Source organism: Brachyhypopomus gauderio, chromosome 19 (assembly GCF_052324685.1).
Source record: "Brachyhypopomus gauderio isolate BG-103 chromosome 19, BGAUD_0.2, whole genome shotgun sequence".
NCBI classification, from domain to species: domain Eukaryota; kingdom Metazoa; phylum Chordata; class Actinopteri; order Gymnotiformes; family Hypopomidae; genus Brachyhypopomus; species Brachyhypopomus gauderio.
The window spans coordinates 10,199,747-10,215,190 of NC_135229.1; the positions used below are offsets into that span (position 1 = coordinate 10,199,747).

A 15,444-nucleotide genomic window follows, 5' to 3' on the forward strand; every position below is an offset into this window, starting at 1 on the left:
AAAACAAAACATAAAACAGACAGTGAGCAAGCATTGGTGGTTCAGTGGTAGAATTCTCGCCTGCCACGCGGGAGACCCGGGTCCGATTCCCGGCCAATGCAGAGGCTGTCTGTTCTGATTGCTTCTTTGTTTAGCTTTACCTAACAAATGAAAGACCTCCTTTTGTTTAGATGGATACAATCCCAGGAAAAACAAAACATAAAACAGACAGTGAGCAAGCATTGGTGGTTCAGTGGTAGAATTCTCGCCTGCCACGCGGGAGACCCGGGTCCGATTCCCGGCCAATGCAGAGGCTGTCTGTTCTGATTGCTTCTTTGTTTAGCTTTACCTAACAAATGAAAGACCTCCTTTTGTTTAGATGGATACAATCCCAGGAAAAACAAAACATAAAACAGACAGTGAGCAAGCATTGGTGGTTCAGTGGTAGAATTCTCGCCTGCCACGCGGGAGACCCGGGTCCGATTCCCGGCCAATGCAGAGACTGTACCATTCCAGACAATGGGTCTTTTATTTCAAGCATTACCTTACAAATAAACGTCACAATATTGTTTGGATCGAAACTCTCTCAGGAAAAACAAACAAAAAACAGACTTGGAGCAGGCATTGGTGGTTCAGTGGTAGAATTCTCGCCTGCCACGCGGGAGACCCGGGTCCGATTCCCGGCCAATGCAGAGGCTGTCTGTTCTGATTGCTTCTTTGTTTAGCTTTACCTAACGAATGAAAGGCCTCCATTTGTTTAGATGGAAACAATCTCAGGAAAAATAAAACATAAAACAGACAGTGAGCAATCATTGGTGGTTCAGTGGTAGAGTTCTCGCCTGCCACGCGGGAGACCCGGGTCCGATTCCCGGCCAATGCAGAGGCTGTCTGTTCTGATTGCTTCTTTGTTTAGCTTTACCTAACAAATGAAAGGCCTCCTTTTGTTTAGATGGATACAATCTCAGGAAAAATAAAACATAAAACAAACTGTGAGCAAGCATTGGTGGTTCAGTGGTAGAATTCTCGCCTGCCACGCGGGAGACCCGGGTCCGATTCCCGGCCAATGCAGAGGCTGTCTGTTCTGATTGCTTCTTTGTTTAGCTTTACCTAACAAATGAAAGGCCTCCTTTTGTTTAGATGGATACAATCTCAGGAAAAATAAAACATAAAACAAACTGTGAGCAAGCATTGGTGGTTCAGTGGTAGAATTCTCGCCTGTCACGCGGGAGACCCGGGTCCGATTCCCGGCCAATGCAGAGGCTGTCTGTTCTGATTGCTTCTTTGTTTAGCTTTACCTAACAAATGAAAGACCTCCTTTTGTTTAGATGGATACAATCCCAGGAAAAACAAAACATAAAACAGACAGTGAGCAAGCATTGGTGGTTCAGTGGTAGAATTCTCGCCTGCCACGCGGGAGACCCGGGTCCGATTCCCGGCCAATGCAGAGACTGTACCATTCCAGACAATGGGTCTTTTATTTCAAGCATTACCTTACAAATAAACGTCACAATATTGTTTGGATCGAAACTCTCTCAGGAAAAACAAACAAAAAACAGACTTGGAGCAGGCATTGGTGGTTCAGTGGTAGAATTCTCGCCTGCCACGCGGGAGACCCGGGTCCGATTCCCGGCCAATGCAGAGGCTGTCTGTTCTGATTGCTTCTTTGTTTAGCTTTACCTAACGAATGAAAGGCCTCCATTTGTTTAGATGGAAACAATCTCAGGAAAAATAAAACATAAAACAGACAGTGAGCAATCATTGGTGGTTCAGTGGTAGAGTTCTCGCCTGCCACGCGGGAGACCCGGGTCCGATTCCCGGCCAATGCAGAGGCTGTCTGTTCTGATTGCTTCTTTGTTTAGCTTTACCTAACAAATGAAAGGCCTCCTTTTGTTTAGATGGATACAATCTCAGGAAAAATAAAACATAAAACAAACTGTGAGCAAGCATTGGTGGTTCAGTGGTAGAATTCTCGCCTGCCACGCGGGAGATCCGGGTCCGATTCCCGGCCAATGCAGAGGCTGTCTGTTCTGATTGCTTCTTTGTTTAGCTTTACCTAACAAATGAAAGGCCTCCTTTTGTTTAGATGGATACAATCCCAGGAAAAACAAAACATAAAACAGACAGTGAGCAAGCATTGGTGGTTCAGTGGTAGAATTCTCGCCTGCCACGCGGGAGACCCGGGTCCGATTCCCGGCCAATGCAGAGACTGTACCATTCCAGACAATGGGTCTTTTATTTCAAGCATTACCTTACAAATAAACGTCACAATATTGTTTGGATCGAAACTCTCTCAGGAAAAACAAACAAAAAACAGACTTGGAGCAGGCATTGGTGGTTCAGTGGTAGAATTCTCACCTGCCACGCGGGAGACCCGGGTCCGATTCCCGGCCAATGCAGAGGCTGTCTGTTCTGATTGCTTCTTTGTTTAGCTTTACCTAACAAATGAAAGGCCGCTTTTTGTTTAGATGGATACAATCCCAGGAAAAACAAAACATAAAACAGACAGTGAGCAAGCATTGGTGGTTCAGTGGTAGAATTCTCGCCTGCCACGCGGGAGACCCGGGTCCGATTCCTGGCCAATGCAGAGGCTGTCTGTTCTGATTGCTTCTTTGTTTAGCTTTACCTAACAAATGAAAGGCCTCCTTTTGTTTAGATGGATACAATCTCAGGAAAAATAAAACATAAAACAAACTGTGAGCAAGCATTGGTGGTTCAGTGGTAGAATTCTCGCCTGCCACGCGGGAGACCCGGGTCCGATTCCCGGCCAATGCAGAGGCTGTCTGTTCTGATTGCTTCTTTGTTTAGCTTTACCTAACAAATGAAAGGCCTCCTTTTGTTTAGATGGATACAATCTCAGGAAAAATAAAACATAAAACAAACAGTGAGCAAGCATTGGTGGTTCAGTGGTAGAATTCTCGCCTGCCACGCGGGAGACCCGGGTCCGATTCCCGGCCAATGCAGAGGCTGTCTGTTCTGATTGCTTCTTTGTTTAGCTTTACCTAACAAATGAAAGGCCTCCTTTTGTTTAGATGGATACAATCTCAGGAAAAATAAAACATAAAACAAACAGTGAGCAAGCATTGATGGTTCAGTGGTAGAATTCTCGCCTGCCACGCGGGAGACCCGGGTCCGATTCCCTGCCAATGCAGAGGCTGTCTGTTCTGATTGCTTCTTTGTTTAGCTTTACCTAACAAATGAAAGGCCTCCTTTTGTTTAGATGGATACAATCTCAGGAAAAATAAAACATAAAACAAACTGTGAGCAAGCATTGGTGGTTCAGTGGTAGAATTCTCGCCTGCCACGCGGGAGACCCGGGTCCGATTCCCGGCCAATGCAGAGGCTGTCTGTTCTGATTGCTTCTTTGTTTAGCTTTACCTAACAAATGAAAGGCCTCCTTTTGTTTAGATGGATACAATCTCAGGAAAAATAAAACATAAAACAAACTGTGAGCAAGCATTGGTGGTTCAGTGGTAGAATTCTCGCCTGCCACGCGGGAGACCCGGGTCCGATTCCCGGCCAATGCAGAGGCTGTCTGTTCTGATTGCTTCTTTGTTTAGCTTTACCTAACAAATGAAAGGCCTCCTTTTGTTTAGATGGATACAATATCAGGAAAAATAAAACATAAAACAGACAGTGAGCAAGCATTGGTGGTTCAGTGGTAGAATTCTCGCCTGCCACGCGGGAGACCCGGGTCCGATTCCCGGCCAATGCAGAGGCTGTCTGTTCTGATTGCTTCTTTGTTTAGCTTTACCTAACAAATGAAAGGCCTCCTTTTGTTTAGATGGATACAATCTCAGGAAAAATAAAACATAAAACAAACTGTGAGCAAGCATTGGTGGTTCAGTGGTAGAATTCTCGCCTGCCACGCGGGAGACCCGGGTCCGATTCCCGGCCAATGCAGAGGCTGTCTGTTCTGATTGCTTCTTTGTTTAGCTTTACCTAACAAATGAAAGACCTCCTTTTGTTTAGATGGATACAATCCCAGGAAAAACAAAACATAAAACAGACAGTGAGCAAGCATTGGTGGTTCAGTGGTAGAATTCTCGCCTGCCACGCGGGAGACCCGGGTCCGATTCCCGGCCAATGCAGAGACTGTACCATTCCAGACAATGGGTCTTTTATTTCAAGCATTACCTTACAAATAAACGTCACAATATTGTTTGGATCGAAACTCTCTCAGGAAAAACAAACAAAAAACAGACTTGGAGCAGGCATTGGTGGTTCAGTGGTAGAATTCTCACCTGCCACGCGGGAGACCCGGGTCCGATTCCCGGCCAATGCAGAGGCTGTCTGTTCTGATTGCTTCTTTGTTTAGCTTTACCTAACGAATGAAAGGCCTCCATTTGTTTAGATGGAAACAATCTCAGGAAAAATAAAACCTAAAACAGACAGTGAGCAAGCATTGGTGGTTCAGTGGTAGAATTCTCGCCTGCCACGCGGGAGACCCGGGTCCGATTCCCGGCCAATGCAGAGGCTGTCTGTTCTGATTGCTTCTTTGTTTAGCTTTACCTAACAAATGAAAGGCCTCCTTTTGTTTAGATGGATACAATCTCAGGAAAAATAAAACATAAAACAAACTGTGAGCAAGCATTGGTGGTTCAGTGGTAGAATTCTCGCCTGCCACGCGGGAGACCCGGGTCCGATTCCCGGCCAATGCAGAGGCTGTCTGTTCTGATTGCTTCTTTGTTTAGCTTTACCTAACAAATGAAAGGCCTCCTTTTGTTTAGATGGATACAATATCAGGAAAAATAAAACATAAAACAGACAGTGAGCAAGCATTGGTGGTTCAGTGGTAGAATTCTCGCCTGCCACGCGGGAGACCCGGGTCCGATTCCCGGCCAATGCAGAGGCTGTCTGTTCTGATTGCTTCTTTGTTTAGCTTTACCTAACAAATGAAAGGCCTCCTTTTGTTTAGATGGATACAATCTCAGGAAAAATAAAACATAAAACAAACTGTGAGCAAGCATTGGTGGTTCAGTGGTAGAATTCTCGCCTGCCACGCGGGAGACCCGGGTCCGATTCCCGGCCAATGCAGAGGCTGTCTGTTCTGATTGCTTCTTTGTTTAGCTTTACCTAACAAATGAAAGACCTCCTTTTGTTTAGATGGATACAATCCCAGGAAAAACAAAACATAAAACAGACAGTGAGCAAGCATTGGTGGTTCAGTGGTAGAATTCTCGCCTGCCACGCGGGAGACCCGGGTCCGATTCCCGGCCAATGCAGAGACTGTACCATTCCAGACAATGGGTCTTTTATTTCAAGCATTACCTTACAAATAAACGTCACAATATTGTTTGGATCGAAACTCTCTCAGGAAAAACAAACAAAAAACAGACTTGGAGCAGGCATTGGTGGTTCAGTGGTAGAATTCTCACCTGCCACGCGGGAGACCCGGGTCCGATTCCCGGCCAATGCAGAGGCTGTCTGTTCTGATTGCTTCTTTGTTTAGCTTTACCTAACGAATGAAAGGCCTCCATTTGTTTAGATGGAAACAATCTCAGGAAAAATAAAACCTAAAACAGACAGTGAGCAAGCATTGGTGGTTCAGTGGTAGAATTCTCGCCTGCCACGCGGGAGACCCGGGTCCGATTCCCGGCCAATGCAGAGGCTGTCTGTTCTGATTGCTTCTTTGTTTAGCTTTACCTAACAAATGAAAGGCCTCCTTTTGTTTAGATGGATACAATCTCAGGAAAAATAAAACATAAAACAAACTGTGAGCAAGCATTGGTGGTTCAGTGGTAGAATTCTCGCCTGCCACGCGGGAGACCCGGGTCCGATTCCCGGCCAATGCAGAGGCTGTCTGTTCTGATTGCTTCTTTGTTTAGCTTTACCTAACAAATGAAAGGCCTCCTTTTGTTTAGATGGATACAATCTCAGGAAAAATAAAACATAAAACAAACTGTGAGCAAGCATTGGTGGTTCAGTGGTAGAATTCTCGCCTGCCACGCGGGAGACCCGGGTCCGATTCCCGGCCAATGCAGAGGCTGTCTGTTCTGATTGCTTCTTTGTTTAGCTTTACCTAACAAATGAAAGGCCTCCTTTTGTTTAGATGGATACAATATCAGGAAAAATAAAACATAAAACAGACAGTGAGCAAGCATTGGTGGTTCAGTGGTAGAATTCTCGCCTGCCGCGCGGGAGACCCGGGTCCGATTCCCGGCCAATGCAGAGGCTGTCTGTTCTGATTGCTTCTTTGTTTAGCTTTACCTAACAAATGAAAGGCCTCCTTTTGTTTAGATGGATACAATCTCAGGAAAAATAAAACATAAAACAAACTGTGAGCAAGCATTGGTGGTTCAGTGGTAGAATTCTCGCCTGCCACGCGGGAGACCCGGGTCCGATTCCCGGCCAATGCAGAGGCTGTCTGTTCTGATTGCTTCTTTGTTTAGCTTTACCTAACAAATGAAAGACCTCCTTTTGTTTAGATGGATACAATCCCAGGAAAAACAAAACATAAAACAGACAGTGAGCAAGCATTGGTGGTTCAGTGGTAGAATTCTCGCCTGCCACGCGGGAGACCCGGGTCCGATTCCCGGCCAATGCAGAGACTGTACCATTCCAGACAATGGGTCTTTTATTTCAAGCATTACCTTACAAATAAACGTTACAATATTGTTTGGATCGAAACTCTCTCAGGAAAAACAAACAAAAAACAGGCTTGGAGCAGGCATTGGTGGTTCAGTGGTAGAATTCTCACCTGCCACGCGGGAGACCCGGGTCCGATTCCCGGCCAATGCAGAGGCTGTCTGTTCTGATTGCTTCTTTGTTTAGCTTTACCTAACGAATGAAAGGCCTCCATTTGTTTAGATGGAAACAATCTCAGGAAAAATAAAACCTAAAACAGACAGTGAGCAAGCATTGGTGGTTCAGTGGTAGAATTCTCGCCTGCCACGCGGGAGACCCGGGTCCGATTCCCGGCCAATGCAGAGGCTGTCTGTTCTGATTGCTTCTTTGTTTAGCTTTACCTAACAAATGAAAGGCCTCCTTTTGTTTAGATGGATACAATCTCAGGAAAAATAAAACATAAAACAAACTGTGAGCAAGCATTGGTGGTTCAGTGGTAGAATTCTCGCCTGCCACGCGGGAGACCCGGGTCCGATTCCCTGCCAATGCAGAGGCTGTCTGTTCTGATTGCTTCTTTGTTTAGCTTTACCTAACAAATGAAAGGCCTCCTTTTGTTTAGATGGATACAATATCAGGAAAAATAAAACATAAAACAGACAGTGAGCAAGCATTGGTGGTTCAGTGGTAGAATTCTCGCCTGCCACGCGGGAGACCCGGGTCCGATTCCCGGCCAATGCAGAGGCTGTCTGTTCTGATTGCTTCTTTGTTTAGCTTTACCTAACAAATGAAAGACCTCCTTTTGTTTAGATGGATACAATCCCAGGAAAAACAAAACATAAAACAGACAGTGAGCAAGCATTGGTGGTTCAGTGGTAGAATTCTCGCCTGCCACGCGGGAGACCCGGGTCCGATTCCCGGCCAATGCAGAGGCTGTCTGTTCTGATTGCTTCTTTGTTTAGCTTTACCTAACAAATGAAAGACCTCCTTTTGTTTAGATGGATACAATCCCAGGAAAAACAAAACATAAAACAGACAGTGAGCAAGCATTGGTGGTTCAGTGGTAGAATTCTCGCCTGCCACGCGGGAGACCCGGGTCCGATTCCCGGCCAATGCAGAGGCTGTCTGTTCTGATTGCTTCTTTGTTTAGCTTTACCTAACAAATGAAAGACCTCCTTTTGTTTAGATGGATACAATCCCAGGAAAAACAAAACATAAAACAGACAGTGAGCAAGCATTGGTGGTTCAGTGGTAGAATTCTCGCCTGCCACGCGGGAGACCCGGGTCCGATTCCCGGCCAATGCAGAGACTGTACCATTCCAGACAATGGGTCTTTTATTTCAAGCATTACCTTACAAATAAACGTCACAATATTGTTTGGATCGAAACTCTCTCAGGAAAAACAAACAAAAAACAGACTTGGAGCAGGCATTGGTGGTTCAGTGGTAGAATTCTCGCCTGCCACGCGGGAGACCCGGGTCCGATTCCCGGCCAATGCAGAGGCTGTCTGTTCTGATTGCTTCTTTGTTTAGCTTTACCTAACGAATGAAAGGCCTCCATTTGTTTAGATGGAAACAATCTCAGGAAAAATAAAACATAAAACAGACAGTGAGCAATCATTGGTGGTTCAGTGGTAGAGTTCTCGCCTGCCACGCGGGAGACCCGGGTCCGATTCCCGGCCAATGCAGAGGCTGTCTGTTCTGATTGCTTCTTTGTTTAGCTTTACCTAACAAATGAAAGGCCTCCTTTTGTTTAGATGGATACAATCTCAGGAAAAATAAAACATAAAACAAACTGTGAGCAAGCATTGGTGGTTCAGTGGTAGAATTCTCGCCTGCCACGCGGGAGACCCGGGTCCGATTCCCGGCCAATGCAGAGGCTGTCTGTTCTGATTGCTTCTTTGTTTAGCTTTACCTAACAAATGAAAGGCCTCCTTTTGTTTAGATGGATACAATCTCAGGAAAAATAAAACATAAAACAAACTGTGAGCAAGCATTGGTGGTTCAGTGGTAGAATTCTCGCCTGTCACGCGGGAGACCCGGGTCCGATTCCCGGCCAATGCAGAGGCTGTCTGTTCTGATTGCTTCTTTGTTTAGCTTTACCTAACAAATGAAAGACCTCCTTTTGTTTAGATGGATACAATCCCAGGAAAAACAAAACATAAAACAGACAGTGAGCAAGCATTGGTGGTTCAGTGGTAGAATTCTCGCCTGCCACGCGGGAGACCCGGGTCCGATTCCCGGCCAATGCAGAGACTGTACCATTCCAGACAATGGGTCTTTTATTTCAAGCATTACCTTACAAATAAACGTCACAATATTGTTTGGATCGAAACTCTCTCAGGAAAAACAAACAAAAAACAGACTTGGAGCAGGCATTGGTGGTTCAGTGGTAGAATTCTCGCCTGCCACGCGGGAGACCCGGGTCCGATTCCCGGCCAATGCAGAGGCTGTCTGTTCTGATTGCTTCTTTGTTTAGCTTTACCTAACGAATGAAAGGCCTCCATTTGTTTAGATGGAAACAATCTCAGGAAAAATAAAACATAAAACAGACAGTGAGCAATCATTGGTGGTTCAGTGGTAGAGTTCTCGCCTGCCACGCGGGAGACCCGGGTCCGATTCCCGGCCAATGCAGAGGCTGTCTGTTCTGATTGCTTCTTTGTTTAGCTTTACCTAACAAATGAAAGGCCTCCTTTTGTTTAGATGGATACAATCTCAGGAAAAATAAAACATAAAACAAACTGTGAGCAAGCATTGGTGGTTCAGTGGTAGAATTCTCGCCTGCCACGCGGGAGATCCGGGTCCGATTCCCGGCCAATGCAGAGGCTGTCTGTTCTGATTGCTTCTTTGTTTAGCTTTACCTAACAAATGAAAGGCCTCCTTTTGTTTAGATGGATACAATCTCAGGAAAAATAAAACATAAAACAAACTGTGAGCAAGCATTGGTGGTTCAGTGGTAGAATTCTCGCCTGCCACGCGGGAGACCCGGGTCCGATTCCCGGCCAATGCAGAGGCTGTCTGTTCTGATTGCTTCTTTGTTTAGCTTTACCTAACAAATGAAAGACCTCCTTTTGTTTAGATGGATACAATCCCAGGAAAAACAAAACAAAACAGACAGTGAGCAAGCATTGGTGGTTCAGTGGTAGAATTCTCGCCTGCCACGCGGGAGACCCGGGTCCGATTCCTGGCCAATGCAGAGGCTGTCTGTTCTGATTGCTTCTTTGTTTAGCTTTACCTAACAAATGAAAGGCCTCCTTTTGTTTAGATGGATACAATCTCAGGAAAAATAAAACATAAAACAAACTGTGAGCAAGCATTGGTGGTTCAGTGGTAGAATTCTCGCCTGCCACGCGGGAGACCCGGGTCCGATTCCCGGCCAATGCAGAGGCTGTCTGTTCTGATTGCTTCTTTGTTTAGCTTTACCTAACAAATGAAAGGCCTCCTTTTGTTTAGATGGATACAATCTCAGGAAAAATAAAACATAAAACAAACAGTGAGCAAGCATTGGTGGTTCAGTGGTAGAATTCTCGCCTGCCACGCTGGAGCCCCGAGTCCGATTCCCGGCAAATGCAGAGGCTGTCTGTTCTGATTGCTTCTTTGTTTAGCTTTACCTAACAAATGAAAGGCCTCCTTTTGTTTAGATGGATACAATCTCAGGAAAAATAAAACATAAAACAAACTGTGAGCAAGCATTGGTGGTTCAGTGGTAGAATTCTCGCCTGCCACGCGGGAGACCCGGGTCTGATTCCCGGCCAATGCAGAGGCTGTCTGTTCTGATTGCTTCTTTGTTTAGCTTTACCTAACAAATGAAAGGCCTCCTTTTGTTTAGATGGATACAATCTCAGGAAAAATAAAACATAAAACAAACTGTGAGCAAGCATTGGTGGTTCAGTGGTAGAATTCTCGCCTGCCACGCGGGAGACCCGGGTCCGATTCCCGGCCAATGCAGAGGCTGTCTGTTCTGATTGCTTCTTTGTTTAGCTTTACCTAACAAATGAAAGACCTCCTTTTGTTTAGATGGATACAATCCCAGGAAAAACAAAACATAAAATAGACAGTGAGCAAGCATTGGTGGTTCAGTGGTAGAATTCTTGCCTGCCACGCGGGAGACCCCGGTCCGATTCCCGGCCAATGCAGAGACTGTACCATTCCAGACAATGGGTCTTTTATTTCAAGCATTACCTTACAAATAAACGTCACAATATTGTTTGGATCGAAACTCTCTCTCAGGAAAAACAAACAAAAAACAGACTTGGAGCAGGCATTGGTGGTTCAGTGGTAGAATTCTCGCCTGCCACGCGGGAGACCCGGGTCCGATTCCCGGCCAATGCAGAGGCTGTCTGTTCTGATTGCTTCTTTGTTTAGCTTTACCTAACGAATGAAAGGCCTCCATTTGTTTAGATGGAAACAATCTCAGGAAAAATAAAACCTAAAACAGACAGTGAGCAAGCATTGGTGGTTCAGTGGTAGAATTCTCGCCTGCCACGCGGGAGACCCGGGTCCGATTCCCGGCCAATGCAGAGGCTGTCTGTTCTGATTGCTTCTTTGTTTAGCTTTACCTAACAAATGAAAGGCCTCCTTTTGTTTAGATGGATACAATATCAGGAAAAATAAAACATAAAATAGACAGTGAGCAAGCATTGGTGGTTCAGTGGTAGAATTCTCGCCTGCCACGCGGGAGACCCGGGTCCGATTCCCGGCCAATGCAGAGGCTGTCTGTTCTGATTGCTTCTTTGTTTAGCTTTACCTAACAAATGAAAGGCCTCCTTTTGTTTAGATGGATACAATCTCAGGAAAAATAAAACATAAAACAAACTGTGAGCAAGCATTGGTGGTTCAGTGGTAGAATTCTCGCCTGCCACGCGGGAGACCCGGGTCCGATTCCCGGCCAATGCAGAGGCTGTCTGTTCTGATTGCTTCTTTGTTTAGCTTTACCTAACAAATGAAAGACCTCCTTTTGTTTAGATGGATACAATCCCAGGAAAAACAAAACATAAAACAGACAGTGAGCAAGCATTGGTGGTTCAGTGGTAGAATTCTCGCCTGCCACGCGGGAGACCCGGGTCCGATTCCCGGCCAATGCAGAGACTGTACCATTCCAGACAATGGGTCTTTTATTTCAAGCATTACCTTACAAATAAACGTCACAATATTGTTTGGATCGAAACTCTCTCAGGAAAAACAAACAAAAAACAGACTTGGAGCAGGCATTGGTGGTTCAGTGGTAGAATTCTCACCTGCCACGCGGGAGACCCGGGTCCGATTCCCGGCCAATGCAGAGGCTGTCTGTTCTGATTGCTTCTTTGTTTAGCTTTACCTAACGAATGAAAGCCCTCCATTTGTTTAGATGGAAACAATCTCAGGAAAAATAAAACCTAAAACAGACAGTGAGCAAGCATTGGTGGTTCAGTGGTAGAATTCTCGCCTGCCACGCGGGAGACCCGGGTCTGATTCCCGGCCAATGCAGAGACTGTACCATTCCAGACAATGGGTCTTTTATTTCAAGCATTACCTTACAAATAAACGTCACAATATTGTTTGGATCGAAACTCTCTCAGGAAAAACAAACATAAAACAGACAGTGAGCAAGCATTGGTGGTTCAGTGGTAGAATTCTCGCCTGCCACGCGGGAGACCCGGGTCCGATTCCCGGCCAATGCAGAGGCTGTCTGTTCTGATTGCTTCTTTGTTTAGCTTTACCTAACAAATGAAAGGCCTCCTTTTGTTTAGATGGATACAATCTCAGGAAAAATAAAACATAAAACAAACTGTGAGCAAGCATTGGTGGTTCAGTGGTAGAATTCTCGCCTGCCACGCGGGAGACCCGGGTCCGATTCCCGGCCAATGCAGAGGCTGTCTGTTCTGATTGCTTCTTTGTTTAGCTTTACCTAACAAATGAAAGGCCTCCTTTTGTTTAGATGGATACAATCTCAGGAAAAATAAAACATAAAACAAACTGTGAGCAAGCATTGGTGGTTCAGTGGTAGAATTCTCGCCTGCCACGCGGGAGACCCGGGTCCGATTCCCGGCCAATGCAGAGGCTGTCTGTTCTGATTGCTTCTTTGTTTAGCTTTACCTAACAAATGAAAGGCCTCCTTTTGTTTAGATGGATACAATATCAGGAAAAATAAAACATAAAACAGACAGTGAGCAAGCATTGGTGGTTCAGTGGTAGAATTCTCGCCTGCCACGCGGGAGACCCGGGTCCGATTCCCGGCCAATGCAGAGGCTGTCTGTTCTGATTGCTTCTTTGTTTAGCTTTACCTAACAAATGAAAGGCCTCCTTTTGTTTAGATGGATACAATCTCAGGAAAAATAAAACATAAAACAAACTGTGAGCAAGCATTGGTGGTTCAGTGGTAGAATTCTCGCCTGCCACGCGGGAGACCCGGGTCCGATTCCCGGCCAATGCAGAGGCTGTCTGTTCTGATTGCTTCTTTGTTTAGCTTTACCTAACAAATGAAAGACCTCCTTTTGTTTAGATGGATACAATCCCAGGAAAAACAAAACATAAAACAGACAGTGAGCAAGCATTGGTGGTTCAGTGGTAGAATTCTCGCCTGCCACGCGGGAGACCCGGGTCTGATTCCCGGCCAATGCAGAGACTGTACCATTCCAGACAATGGGTCTTTTATTTCAAGCATTACCTTACAAATAAACGTCACAATATTGTTTGGATCGAAACTCTCTCAGGAAAAACAAACAAAAAACAGACTTGGAGCAGGCATTGGTGGTTCAGTGGTAGAATTCTCACCTGCCACGCGGGAGACCCGGGTCCGATTCCCGGCCAATGCAGAGGCTGTCTGTTCTGATTGCTTCTTTGTTTAGCTTTACCTAACGATTGAAAGCCCTCCATTTGTTTAGATGGAAACAATCTCAGGAAAAATAAAACCTAAAACAGACAGTGAGCAAGCATTGGTGGTTCAGTGGTAGAATTCTCGCCTGCCACGCGGGAGACCCGGGTCCGATTCCCGGCCAATGCAGAGACTGTACCATTCCAGACAATGGGTCTTTTATTTCAAGCATTACCTTACAAATAAACGTCACAATATTGTTTGGATCGAAACTCTCTCAGGAAAAACAAACATAAAACAGACAGTGAGCAAGCATTGGTGGTTCAGTGGTAGAATTCTCGCCTGCCACGCGGGAGACCCGGGTCCGATTCCCGGCCAATGCAGAGGCTGTCTGTTCTGATTGCTTCTTTGTTTAGCTTTACCTAACAAATGAAAGGCCTCCTTTTGTTTAGATGGATACAATCTCAGGAAAAATAAAACATAAAACAAACTGTGAGCAAGCATTGGTGGTTCAGTGGTAGAATTCTCGCCTGCCACGCGGGAGACCCGGGTCCGATTCCCGGCCAATGCAGAGGCTGTCTGTTCTGATTGCTTCTTTGTTTAGCTTTACCTAACAAATGAAAGGCCTCCTTTTGTTTAGATGGATACAATCTCAGGAAAAATAAAACATAAAACAAACTGTGAGCAAGCATTGGTGGTTCAGTGGTAGAATTCTCGCCTGCCACGCGGGAGACCCGGGTCCGATTCCCGGCCAATGCAGAGACTGTACCATTCCAGACAATGGGTCTTTTATTTCAAGCATTACCTTACAAATAAATGTCACAATATTGTTTGGATCGAAACTCTCTCAGGAAAAACAAACAAAAAACAGACTTGGAGCAGGCATTGGTGGTTCAGTGGTAGAATTCTCGCCTGCCACGCGGGAGACCCGGGTCCGATTCCCGGCCAGTGCAGAGACTGTACCATTCCAGACAATGGGTCTTTTATTTCAAGCATTACCTTACAAATAAATGTCACAATATTGTTTGGATCGAAACTCTCTCAGGAAAAACAAACAAAAAACAGACTTGGAGCAGGCATTGGTGGTTCAGTGGTAGAATTCTCGCCTGCCACGCGGGAGACCCGGGTCCGATTCCCGGCCAATGCAGAGGCTGTCTGTTCTGATTGCTTCTTTGTTTAGCTTTACCTAACAAATGAAAGGCCTCCTTTTGTTTAGATGGATACAATCTCAGGAAAAATAAAACATAAAACAAACTGTGATCAAGCATTGGTGGTTCAGTGGTAGAATTCTCGCCTGCCACGCGGGAGACCCGGGTCCGATTCCCGGCCAATGCAGAGGCTGTCTGTTCTGATTGCTTCTTTGTTTAGCTTTACCTAACAAATGAAAGGCCTCCTTTTGTTTAGATGGATACAATCTCAGGAAAAATAAAACATAAAACAAACTGTGAGCAAGCATTGGTGGTTCAGTGGTAGAATTCTCCCCTGCCACGCGGGAGACCCGGGTCCGATTCCCGGCCAATGCAGAGGCTGTCTGTTCTGATTGCTTCTTTGTTTAGCTTTACCTAACAAATGAAAGGCCTCCTTTTGTTTAGATGGATACAATATCAGGAAAAACAAAACATAAAACAGACAGTGAGCAAGCATTGGTGGTTCAGTGGTAGAATTCTCGCCTGCCACGCGGGAGACCCGGGTCCGATTCCCGGCCAATGCAGAGACTGCACCATTCCAGACAATGGGTCTTTTATTTCAAGCATTACCTTACAAATAAACGTCACAATATTGTTTGGATCGAAACTCTCTCAGGAAAAACAAACAAAAAACTGACTTGGAGCAGGCATTGGTGGTTCGGTGGTAGAATTCTCGCCTGCCACGCGGGAGACCCGGGTCCGATTCCCGGCCAATGCAGAGGCTGTCTGTTCTGATTGCTTCTTTGTTTAGCTTTACCTAACAAATGAAAGGCCTCCTTTTGTTTAGATGGATACAATCTCAGGAAAAATAAAACATAAAACAAACTGTGAGCAAGCATTGGTGGTTCAGTGGTAGAATTCTCACCTGCCACGCGGGAGACCCGGGTCCGATTCCCGGCCAATGCAGAGGCTGTCTGTTCTGATT

At 45.6% G+C, this 15,444-nt stretch overlaps 56 non-coding genes across 56 annotated transcripts; all 56 read left to right on the top strand.

Annotated features, from left to right (window-relative positions):
- Positions 1-30: 30 nt before the first annotated feature.
- On the top strand, positions 31-101 carry trnag-gcc (transfer RNA glycine (anticodon GCC)). Its single transcript has one exon. It is a non-coding gene; the product is annotated as a tRNA-Gly (tRNA).
- A 117-nt stretch (positions 102-218) lies between these two features.
- On the top strand, positions 219-289 carry trnag-gcc (transfer RNA glycine (anticodon GCC)). Its single transcript has one exon. It is a non-coding gene; the product is annotated as a tRNA-Gly (tRNA).
- Positions 290-406: 117 nt separating this feature from the next.
- trnag-gcc (transfer RNA glycine (anticodon GCC)) lies at positions 407-477 on the top strand. The gene has a single exon. It is a non-coding gene; the product is annotated as a tRNA-Gly (tRNA).
- Positions 478-600: 123 nt separating this feature from the next.
- trnag-gcc (transfer RNA glycine (anticodon GCC)) lies at positions 601-671 on the top strand. The gene has a single exon. It is a non-coding gene; the product is annotated as a tRNA-Gly (tRNA).
- Positions 672-976: 305 nt separating this feature from the next.
- trnag-gcc (transfer RNA glycine (anticodon GCC)) lies at positions 977-1,047 on the top strand. Its single transcript has one exon. It is a non-coding gene; the product is annotated as a tRNA-Gly (tRNA).
- Positions 1,048-1,164: 117 nt separating this feature from the next.
- Positions 1,165-1,235, top strand: trnad-guc (transfer RNA aspartic acid (anticodon GUC)). Its single transcript has one exon. It is a non-coding gene; the product is annotated as a tRNA-Asp (tRNA).
- Positions 1,236-1,352: 117 nt separating this feature from the next.
- Positions 1,353-1,423, top strand: trnag-gcc (transfer RNA glycine (anticodon GCC)). The gene has a single exon. It is a non-coding gene; the product is annotated as a tRNA-Gly (tRNA).
- Positions 1,424-1,546: 123 nt separating this feature from the next.
- Positions 1,547-1,617, top strand: trnag-gcc (transfer RNA glycine (anticodon GCC)). Its single transcript has one exon. It is a non-coding gene; the product is annotated as a tRNA-Gly (tRNA).
- Positions 1,618-2,110: 493 nt separating this feature from the next.
- On the top strand, positions 2,111-2,181 carry trnag-gcc (transfer RNA glycine (anticodon GCC)). The gene has a single exon. It is a non-coding gene; the product is annotated as a tRNA-Gly (tRNA).
- A 499-nt stretch (positions 2,182-2,680) lies between these two features.
- trnag-gcc (transfer RNA glycine (anticodon GCC)) lies at positions 2,681-2,751 on the top strand. The gene has a single exon. It is a non-coding gene; the product is annotated as a tRNA-Gly (tRNA).
- A 117-nt stretch (positions 2,752-2,868) lies between these two features.
- trnag-gcc (transfer RNA glycine (anticodon GCC)) lies at positions 2,869-2,939 on the top strand. The gene has a single exon. It is a non-coding gene; the product is annotated as a tRNA-Gly (tRNA).
- Positions 2,940-3,244: 305 nt separating this feature from the next.
- Positions 3,245-3,315, top strand: trnag-gcc (transfer RNA glycine (anticodon GCC)). The gene has a single exon. It is a non-coding gene; the product is annotated as a tRNA-Gly (tRNA).
- Positions 3,316-3,432: 117 nt separating this feature from the next.
- trnag-gcc (transfer RNA glycine (anticodon GCC)) lies at positions 3,433-3,503 on the top strand. Its single transcript has one exon. It is a non-coding gene; the product is annotated as a tRNA-Gly (tRNA).
- Positions 3,504-3,620: 117 nt separating this feature from the next.
- trnag-gcc (transfer RNA glycine (anticodon GCC)) lies at positions 3,621-3,691 on the top strand. The gene has a single exon. It is a non-coding gene; the product is annotated as a tRNA-Gly (tRNA).
- Positions 3,692-3,808: 117 nt separating this feature from the next.
- On the top strand, positions 3,809-3,879 carry trnag-gcc (transfer RNA glycine (anticodon GCC)). Its single transcript has one exon. It is a non-coding gene; the product is annotated as a tRNA-Gly (tRNA).
- Positions 3,880-3,996: 117 nt separating this feature from the next.
- Positions 3,997-4,067, top strand: trnag-gcc (transfer RNA glycine (anticodon GCC)). The gene has a single exon. It is a non-coding gene; the product is annotated as a tRNA-Gly (tRNA).
- A 311-nt stretch (positions 4,068-4,378) lies between these two features.
- Positions 4,379-4,449, top strand: trnag-gcc (transfer RNA glycine (anticodon GCC)). The gene has a single exon. It is a non-coding gene; the product is annotated as a tRNA-Gly (tRNA).
- Positions 4,450-4,566: 117 nt separating this feature from the next.
- trnag-gcc (transfer RNA glycine (anticodon GCC)) lies at positions 4,567-4,637 on the top strand. Its single transcript has one exon. It is a non-coding gene; the product is annotated as a tRNA-Gly (tRNA).
- A 117-nt stretch (positions 4,638-4,754) lies between these two features.
- Positions 4,755-4,825, top strand: trnag-gcc (transfer RNA glycine (anticodon GCC)). The gene has a single exon. It is a non-coding gene; the product is annotated as a tRNA-Gly (tRNA).
- Positions 4,826-4,942: 117 nt separating this feature from the next.
- trnag-gcc (transfer RNA glycine (anticodon GCC)) lies at positions 4,943-5,013 on the top strand. Its single transcript has one exon. It is a non-coding gene; the product is annotated as a tRNA-Gly (tRNA).
- A 117-nt stretch (positions 5,014-5,130) lies between these two features.
- Positions 5,131-5,201, top strand: trnag-gcc (transfer RNA glycine (anticodon GCC)). The gene has a single exon. It is a non-coding gene; the product is annotated as a tRNA-Gly (tRNA).
- A 311-nt stretch (positions 5,202-5,512) lies between these two features.
- trnag-gcc (transfer RNA glycine (anticodon GCC)) lies at positions 5,513-5,583 on the top strand. Its single transcript has one exon. It is a non-coding gene; the product is annotated as a tRNA-Gly (tRNA).
- A 117-nt stretch (positions 5,584-5,700) lies between these two features.
- trnag-gcc (transfer RNA glycine (anticodon GCC)) lies at positions 5,701-5,771 on the top strand. The gene has a single exon. It is a non-coding gene; the product is annotated as a tRNA-Gly (tRNA).
- A 117-nt stretch (positions 5,772-5,888) lies between these two features.
- On the top strand, positions 5,889-5,959 carry trnag-gcc (transfer RNA glycine (anticodon GCC)). The gene has a single exon. It is a non-coding gene; the product is annotated as a tRNA-Gly (tRNA).
- Positions 5,960-6,264: 305 nt separating this feature from the next.
- trnag-gcc (transfer RNA glycine (anticodon GCC)) lies at positions 6,265-6,335 on the top strand. Its single transcript has one exon. It is a non-coding gene; the product is annotated as a tRNA-Gly (tRNA).
- A 117-nt stretch (positions 6,336-6,452) lies between these two features.
- On the top strand, positions 6,453-6,523 carry trnag-gcc (transfer RNA glycine (anticodon GCC)). Its single transcript has one exon. It is a non-coding gene; the product is annotated as a tRNA-Gly (tRNA).
- A 311-nt stretch (positions 6,524-6,834) lies between these two features.
- On the top strand, positions 6,835-6,905 carry trnag-gcc (transfer RNA glycine (anticodon GCC)). Its single transcript has one exon. It is a non-coding gene; the product is annotated as a tRNA-Gly (tRNA).
- A 305-nt stretch (positions 6,906-7,210) lies between these two features.
- trnag-gcc (transfer RNA glycine (anticodon GCC)) lies at positions 7,211-7,281 on the top strand. Its single transcript has one exon. It is a non-coding gene; the product is annotated as a tRNA-Gly (tRNA).
- A 117-nt stretch (positions 7,282-7,398) lies between these two features.
- Positions 7,399-7,469, top strand: trnag-gcc (transfer RNA glycine (anticodon GCC)). Its single transcript has one exon. It is a non-coding gene; the product is annotated as a tRNA-Gly (tRNA).
- Positions 7,470-7,586: 117 nt separating this feature from the next.
- trnag-gcc (transfer RNA glycine (anticodon GCC)) lies at positions 7,587-7,657 on the top strand. The gene has a single exon. It is a non-coding gene; the product is annotated as a tRNA-Gly (tRNA).
- Positions 7,658-7,774: 117 nt separating this feature from the next.
- trnag-gcc (transfer RNA glycine (anticodon GCC)) lies at positions 7,775-7,845 on the top strand. Its single transcript has one exon. It is a non-coding gene; the product is annotated as a tRNA-Gly (tRNA).
- Positions 7,846-7,968: 123 nt separating this feature from the next.
- Positions 7,969-8,039, top strand: trnag-gcc (transfer RNA glycine (anticodon GCC)). The gene has a single exon. It is a non-coding gene; the product is annotated as a tRNA-Gly (tRNA).
- Positions 8,040-8,344: 305 nt separating this feature from the next.
- Positions 8,345-8,415, top strand: trnag-gcc (transfer RNA glycine (anticodon GCC)). The gene has a single exon. It is a non-coding gene; the product is annotated as a tRNA-Gly (tRNA).
- A 117-nt stretch (positions 8,416-8,532) lies between these two features.
- On the top strand, positions 8,533-8,603 carry trnad-guc (transfer RNA aspartic acid (anticodon GUC)). The gene has a single exon. It is a non-coding gene; the product is annotated as a tRNA-Asp (tRNA).
- Positions 8,604-8,720: 117 nt separating this feature from the next.
- trnag-gcc (transfer RNA glycine (anticodon GCC)) lies at positions 8,721-8,791 on the top strand. Its single transcript has one exon. It is a non-coding gene; the product is annotated as a tRNA-Gly (tRNA).
- Positions 8,792-8,914: 123 nt separating this feature from the next.
- trnag-gcc (transfer RNA glycine (anticodon GCC)) lies at positions 8,915-8,985 on the top strand. The gene has a single exon. It is a non-coding gene; the product is annotated as a tRNA-Gly (tRNA).
- A 493-nt stretch (positions 8,986-9,478) lies between these two features.
- On the top strand, positions 9,479-9,549 carry trnag-gcc (transfer RNA glycine (anticodon GCC)). Its single transcript has one exon. It is a non-coding gene; the product is annotated as a tRNA-Gly (tRNA).
- A 303-nt stretch (positions 9,550-9,852) lies between these two features.
- Positions 9,853-9,923, top strand: trnag-gcc (transfer RNA glycine (anticodon GCC)). Its single transcript has one exon. It is a non-coding gene; the product is annotated as a tRNA-Gly (tRNA).
- A 493-nt stretch (positions 9,924-10,416) lies between these two features.
- trnag-gcc (transfer RNA glycine (anticodon GCC)) lies at positions 10,417-10,487 on the top strand. The gene has a single exon. It is a non-coding gene; the product is annotated as a tRNA-Gly (tRNA).
- A 313-nt stretch (positions 10,488-10,800) lies between these two features.
- On the top strand, positions 10,801-10,871 carry trnag-gcc (transfer RNA glycine (anticodon GCC)). Its single transcript has one exon. It is a non-coding gene; the product is annotated as a tRNA-Gly (tRNA).
- A 117-nt stretch (positions 10,872-10,988) lies between these two features.
- On the top strand, positions 10,989-11,059 carry trnag-gcc (transfer RNA glycine (anticodon GCC)). The gene has a single exon. It is a non-coding gene; the product is annotated as a tRNA-Gly (tRNA).
- Positions 11,060-11,176: 117 nt separating this feature from the next.
- Positions 11,177-11,247, top strand: trnag-gcc (transfer RNA glycine (anticodon GCC)). Its single transcript has one exon. It is a non-coding gene; the product is annotated as a tRNA-Gly (tRNA).
- Positions 11,248-11,364: 117 nt separating this feature from the next.
- On the top strand, positions 11,365-11,435 carry trnag-gcc (transfer RNA glycine (anticodon GCC)). The gene has a single exon. It is a non-coding gene; the product is annotated as a tRNA-Gly (tRNA).
- Positions 11,436-11,552: 117 nt separating this feature from the next.
- Positions 11,553-11,623, top strand: trnag-gcc (transfer RNA glycine (anticodon GCC)). The gene has a single exon. It is a non-coding gene; the product is annotated as a tRNA-Gly (tRNA).
- Positions 11,624-12,128: 505 nt separating this feature from the next.
- Positions 12,129-12,199, top strand: trnag-gcc (transfer RNA glycine (anticodon GCC)). The gene has a single exon. It is a non-coding gene; the product is annotated as a tRNA-Gly (tRNA).
- A 117-nt stretch (positions 12,200-12,316) lies between these two features.
- On the top strand, positions 12,317-12,387 carry trnag-gcc (transfer RNA glycine (anticodon GCC)). The gene has a single exon. It is a non-coding gene; the product is annotated as a tRNA-Gly (tRNA).
- A 117-nt stretch (positions 12,388-12,504) lies between these two features.
- On the top strand, positions 12,505-12,575 carry trnag-gcc (transfer RNA glycine (anticodon GCC)). Its single transcript has one exon. It is a non-coding gene; the product is annotated as a tRNA-Gly (tRNA).
- Positions 12,576-12,692: 117 nt separating this feature from the next.
- trnag-gcc (transfer RNA glycine (anticodon GCC)) lies at positions 12,693-12,763 on the top strand. Its single transcript has one exon. It is a non-coding gene; the product is annotated as a tRNA-Gly (tRNA).
- A 117-nt stretch (positions 12,764-12,880) lies between these two features.
- On the top strand, positions 12,881-12,951 carry trnag-gcc (transfer RNA glycine (anticodon GCC)). Its single transcript has one exon. It is a non-coding gene; the product is annotated as a tRNA-Gly (tRNA).
- A 499-nt stretch (positions 12,952-13,450) lies between these two features.
- On the top strand, positions 13,451-13,521 carry trnag-gcc (transfer RNA glycine (anticodon GCC)). Its single transcript has one exon. It is a non-coding gene; the product is annotated as a tRNA-Gly (tRNA).
- Positions 13,522-13,644: 123 nt separating this feature from the next.
- On the top strand, positions 13,645-13,715 carry trnag-gcc (transfer RNA glycine (anticodon GCC)). Its single transcript has one exon. It is a non-coding gene; the product is annotated as a tRNA-Gly (tRNA).
- A 117-nt stretch (positions 13,716-13,832) lies between these two features.
- Positions 13,833-13,903, top strand: trnag-gcc (transfer RNA glycine (anticodon GCC)). Its single transcript has one exon. It is a non-coding gene; the product is annotated as a tRNA-Gly (tRNA).
- Positions 13,904-14,020: 117 nt separating this feature from the next.
- Positions 14,021-14,091, top strand: trnag-gcc (transfer RNA glycine (anticodon GCC)). The gene has a single exon. It is a non-coding gene; the product is annotated as a tRNA-Gly (tRNA).
- A 317-nt stretch (positions 14,092-14,408) lies between these two features.
- trnag-gcc (transfer RNA glycine (anticodon GCC)) lies at positions 14,409-14,479 on the top strand. The gene has a single exon. It is a non-coding gene; the product is annotated as a tRNA-Gly (tRNA).
- Positions 14,480-14,596: 117 nt separating this feature from the next.
- On the top strand, positions 14,597-14,667 carry trnag-gcc (transfer RNA glycine (anticodon GCC)). The gene has a single exon. It is a non-coding gene; the product is annotated as a tRNA-Gly (tRNA).
- A 305-nt stretch (positions 14,668-14,972) lies between these two features.
- Positions 14,973-15,043, top strand: trnag-gcc (transfer RNA glycine (anticodon GCC)). The gene has a single exon. It is a non-coding gene; the product is annotated as a tRNA-Gly (tRNA).
- Positions 15,044-15,444: the final 401 nt, after the last annotated feature.